Source organism: Nannobrachium achirus, assembly GCF_963921795.1.
Source record: "Nannobrachium achirus genome assembly, chromosome: 20".
Lineage (NCBI taxonomy): Eukaryota > Metazoa > Chordata > Actinopteri > Myctophiformes > Myctophidae > Nannobrachium > Nannobrachium achirus.
The window spans coordinates 3,494,603-3,500,602 of record NC_137827.1 but is presented as its reverse complement, the minus strand read 5'-3'; positions in this window follow the sequence as shown (position 1 = coordinate 3,500,602).

Here is a 6,000-nt window from a genome sequence, read left to right as displayed (position 1 = left end):
CGACCACCACCACCATTCGTGGGCGCTGCCTGGTCCTGAGTCACCAACGCGGGTAGGTTTGTAATCCTAATTCTAACAAAGTTTGTTTCTATCCGTGGATCTGCTCTGCTGCTGGCTGCTGCTCCGGCCAGGGGGGGAGGGTCGCACTTCGGCGGAATGATACCAGCAAGTTGAGGCTGAGTTGGCCTAATACATCTCAATATTCTAGTACTGCTAAATACTACTACCTACTACAATTACTATACTACTAATACTATAAAACAACTGATTTCCGACAAAATGATCGCTTTTACCAACGTTTCTCTCTCTCTTTCTCTACTAACAGCCCGATGCATAAAACAATATAGTCCCTCAATGCTGCTAGCAGCTAGCAGTGGCGTCAGTTCAGAACAAGCTAAGGTATGGCAACATGACTGGTGTCTGGTGAAGACACCAGTCATGTTGCCATACCTTAGCAACAGGCACGATGAAAAGTACATTTTTATTATTTCCCCCTGTCAACGTATGGCAGCTGCATACCCCTGCCATACCCAATTGACGCCCCTGGCAGTGGCAGCTAGGCAGGCGCAGAGTCGCTCTGGGCAGGCGGAGCCAGGACAGTCTGTTTACTTTTTTTTTTAATGAACGGTTTCCGGCTGTCCTCAAAACGACACCACGACCAATTATGCATTCAAAAGTTGCGCAAGGACGTCTTTTATCATAATCCATAAAAAACATCAAACGAACGAACGGCCGTATTGGCCCTACTCGACCTCAAGAATTGGGGCGAACAGGAACGTTCAAAGCAGTATAAGAGTTAAGAGGTATTTAAATTGTCACTTTAGAAATGTGGTTTGTTTACTGTTGAGTGAGAAAGCAATGTTGCACATTAAGTTAACCATCTGGGGGACCCAGGTGCCATGACAATAGTTAAAGACAAAACATGCTCACATATGTGGCAGTACAGCAGAGTTACACCAATGTCTAACGTTTCAAATGACTATACTGCCCCACAGAGCCAAAAAGCCGTAACTACGTTTTTGGGCACACTAACTTATTTGTGTGTCAAATTTGCCTTTGTGATTTTGGGGGGGGGGGGGGGGGGGGGGGGGAACAACCGTACTTCAAGAACAGATATACAATCAGTGTAATATAACAATCTACGCTGATGTCTCATTTGGCTGACCATTTGGAAATGTTTTCAGTCAAATATGTTTGTAGTTACTGCACCCTGGCTTTGCTCTGATCAGCAAAATCATGTAAATAGGCAGCACAGAGTACAGTAAAGAGCAAGGTACACCAAAGAAAGGGAACGAAGCATATATACATATTGTGTCAAAAAACTGTCAATGCTCATAAGTGAATCAGCCATATAATAACCAGTAAGACTCCCTAATCGGGAGATAAGCGACCACTGGTCGCTTATCTCCACAAATAGGGCTTATTTCCAAAATCTTCCTGATCCATGTTGATGACATGAGTGTAGACATACTGTGTAGTGATTTTCGTGATTTTAGGGCAAAATCTGTAGGAGCAGTGTCCAAAAATGTGTTTTTAAAAATCGGCCTGAAGGTGGCGCTATATGGGACAGATTCATGTTGATGGGATGAGTGTAGACATACTGTGTACCGATTTGTGTGATTTTAGGGCAAAAATTTTAGGAGCAGTGTCCAAAAATGTGTTTTACAAGAATGGGCCTCATGGTGGCGCTACAAGAGGGCCATGTGAGAAATGAGGGGTGGGGTCTCCGCGTTGCCTTGGCGGACGAATAGGTACCGGCCCCGGCTCTCCCGGACGCTCCTAGCCCGAGTTACGGCATTTTATGTGAGCTGCAGTGGAGGGGGTCCTCCACTGGGGGCGTCACCACTTTTGCATCCATTCTGGAGCACCAGGAGTGGGTGGTCCCCAGGAATTCCCTGTGAGCAGCCCCGTTGGGGTGGTCATTTGGTCATTTTTGCACATTTGGTCATTTTTTACACCTGGGGGTCCCCCAGGGACCTGGGGGTCCCTGGAGCTCCGGGGATCCTTGGAGGTTGTAGTTTGGCAGGTAAGGAGTGTGTGTGCAAAATTTGGCATGGATGGGGGCAACGGTTGTGGAGATATGAGCAGGGCAAAAGTGTGACGTGTGACGTGTGACTGACAGACAGACAGACGGACAGCCCGTGGAGGTTTTGGATGTAAATGCGACCTACGGTCGCAATAATAATAAAGCAAATAGCAATACTTAAGCACAACTTATCAATGCAGTGCCAAACAAAAGTGTCCATAACAGTCAATGCTAGTCAGTGCTACAAGTATCTCACCGCCATGTCAAACACAAGCTTGGATATTCTAATTCAAGGATCTTCAACAGGGTGTCCGGGACCCCTAGGGGGTCCTCAGAGTTACTACAGGGGGTCCTCCGAATCTTTGTGTGATAGAAGCTTTGTTTCTCCTTTTTGAGCGGTGGTAAACCGCTCCATAGAGTGGCTGTGCGTGTGTCTGTAGCCTTTTTCCTCAGCGTTTTGCCATAGCAAAATGTGTGTACGTAGCATCATGTTTGTCTAGTGATGTTATATGTCGTGTGTCTGTAGCCTTTTTCCTCAGCGTTTTGCCATAGCAAAACGTGTGTGTGTAGCATAGCCTGTACATCCTAGACTCAAATCCTAGCATGACCACCGCTCACTTCACATTGGGTGTGATTTTTTTATATTAATAACCACTTGAACCCTAGCGTCCATATTCGGAGAACTTTAGCCAAAAATAGCGCTGCGAGGCGTTGTGAGCTTGTAGATCGGCTATGGTGTAGAGGGAAAAAAAGACTAGACCAAGTACAGAGTGAAATTTCAAGTTACGGTTCAAGTGGTTAAATGTCTGAAAACACAAATTGACATGAATCCAAAATACTCTGATGATTGTGCTGTCAAACGATGAAACTATATGGAATCTATGAAAAGGTTGTGGGGGTCCCTGCTTCATCTGTCTCTCAGCTAATATAAGGGGTCCTTGGCCTGAAAACATTGAAGACCCCTATTCTAGGGTTAGAATCCTAAAAGTCCTTTTCTACCACTTTTTGTGGTCACGTGTTCAGATACTGGATTCTGATTGGCTTAAAACAGTGGTAAATCAGTCAACAACCTTGAGTTGGCTCATGGACCCCGTCACCCCGCCCACTGTTGTGTTGCAGTTGTAACATTTCCAAGATCAATGCGCCTCCCAAACAACCTGCACCTTTTCAGGAAGTGTGTCAATAACTGTGAATTTTTTTTTTTTTTTGGCGAGTGAATGTGGCTGCAATCATTGTTGTTTATGGGACTATATGCTGTGGCGGAAGTATATGTGTATTCTGAAACAATGAATGATTGTAACTAAAGATCCTTGCAAGTTACAACTGTGTTTTCTTTCATTTATATGGTAGAAGTGGTAGAAAAGCAATTTAACATTCGAGGGTCGTGGGTTGTTGGCTGATTTACCACTGTTTCAGGGTTGGGGCACCAGGCGAAGACCGACAACCCACAGCCAACAAACAACCCACTCCCTCTCATGGTAAATGGCTTACCATTTACCATTTACATCCTATTCTCTCTGGATCAGGGCCTGCATGCATGCTAGGGGTGGGCAATATAATCGATATGGCAATACATCGCGATAGTTTATTTGCCAATACTGTATCGATACTTCAGGCAGTAGTATCGCGATACTTTGAGGAAAATAAAATATGTTCCCATGCATAGGAAACTGGTAGAAGTCCAGTCCTGACACTCCACTGCCTCTACATGTCACTTAACTATAGTAGCTAAATCCCCTTCCCATGGTTCAGTGAGTGAGGTCTCTCGAGAAAATGGCTGTGAACGACAAAACAACAACATTAGAGCAGCGTCTTCAGCTTTTAAAGCTGATATATCGCAATAGTATCGCAAGAGTATCGTATCGCAAAGATTCGCAATATATCGTGATACTATTGCATCGTGACCCATGGTATCGTGATATGTATTGCATCGCGAAATTCTTGCCAATATCCACCCCTGCATGCTCTGAAAAAGTGTGGAGGTTGAGGTTTTGACTCACCGATCACAGTGAGATCCGGGGACACGAGGACCCCCGGGCCGGCGGTGTTAGGGTCCAGGACCACGGGACTGTAGGTGACCACGCCCTTCATGCCCAGCCACGCGCTGAAGGCCAGGTTGCCCAGGTGAGAGGCCACGTCCAGCAGCGCTGCGGCGGGGGCCGCAAGGGGGTCCTGGGGGTCCTGGGAGTCCTGGGGGTCCTGGGGGTCCTGGGAGTCCTGGGGGTCCTGGGGGTCCTGGGGGGCCACACGCATCAGCACAGTTTACATGTTTTAGCATACACATAATAGCTATTATCATCTTATTTAGCCCTAGAATTATTGAATGCTTTAATTATTGAAAATAGCAGGTATACAAGCATAGTAAAGTGGCTTTTTTCAGTGGCACAAATGAGGAGAAAATCCGTCCGAGAATCTGAGAAAATTTGAGAATCCGAGAAAATCTGAGAAAATCTGTCTACTTTATATGTCCAGTGATACACTCTCGGGGGATCTAATGTAGAAGCAGTAAACGGGACGTTTGCGAGATTTGCCATGAGTCGCCAGTTATCACCAGCACTGGCAGCGCATGCATGCATACGCCACAGCAGCCAGCCACACACAGCACAGTCACACACACACACACACACACACACACACACACACACACACACACACACACACACGCTCAACTGTCAAGTTGTGCAACAGCGCAGCGGTGCAGCCATAGAGTTATGAGCGTGCAGTTTACACAGTCACAGAGACTTCATGATACTGCGCTGCGCTTGCCTACCGGGTTATAAAAGCCCGACCCATAGCCCGTCATATACGTGGACATTTTAGCCCGGCGCAGCCCGCGCCACGCCGACACGTCGGGTCCCGTCGGGTCCCGTCGGGTCCCGTCGGGCTCGTGCTGAATTTCTAAGCTCTAGTCATGGCACCCCAGGGTGCCATGGCAAACACTTTGGGAACCCCTGTTGTTTGTTCTGTACCTGCAGCGTAACAGCGCCCCCCGCAGGCAGCTTGTACTTGCACAGGAAGGAGGCGGGGTCGTCGTCTCTCAGCTGCTCGTCTACGGCTCGGATGGCGTCCGAGAGGGCGGCCATGTCGACGCTAAGCCCCGCCCTCTTCTCCTTCACCCAGCAGAGGGGGAAAAAAAACATTCTTTACTTGAGTAAAAGTAGCAACAGGCTTCTGCAAAGTAGATCTACTCTTACAATACAAGTAGAAGTCACGTATTAAAGAATTGACTTGAGCAAAAGTACAAAAGTATGCAAAATGCATTTAAAGGACAACTTTGTTTTTTTACAACAAGGGTTCATATTTTAGATTGTAATTAGAGAAAAGAAAAAGTGAGTGTTAAAATGTTTTCATTTGCTTCGTTCTATTGTTTTATCGCGTTTACCGTGCTAAAATGTGGGGCATGCGTACGCATGGGGGAATGCGTACAAGTGGCTAAATATGTATTTTAGACACAATAAGCCAGCAGTTTATTTATTGCTATTTACAGTAACACTTCTAGCCCCCATAAGTCACATCCAACCATGAAAGGTTGTGTTGTGTGTTGGGAATGGGCTTATTCTGTGTAAAATGACATATTTAGCCACTTGTACGCATGCCCCCAACCACTGAAATAAGAATCTCTAAAACAATAGAAAGAAGTAAATTAAATCATTTTAACACTCATCTTTTATATTATTTAATTACAATCTAAAATATGAACCCTTGTTGTAAAAAACTAAAGATGTCATTTAAAGTAGCTACCAAAAGTAGAAAGTACTACAGAATGCAGAATGTCCCAATCCAAGTTTTCAAATGTAAAGACATCTTTTGAAAATAGCAGATCCACAAGCACACAATATAAGCACACACATAATGTTGGGACCCCCCTGGGTGTCCCGACCCACAGGTTGAGAACCACTGCTATATAGCATTCGTAACCTGACTCCACCAGATGGTGGCAGTAGTGTGTGTATACTGCATATACCGCCCTACTT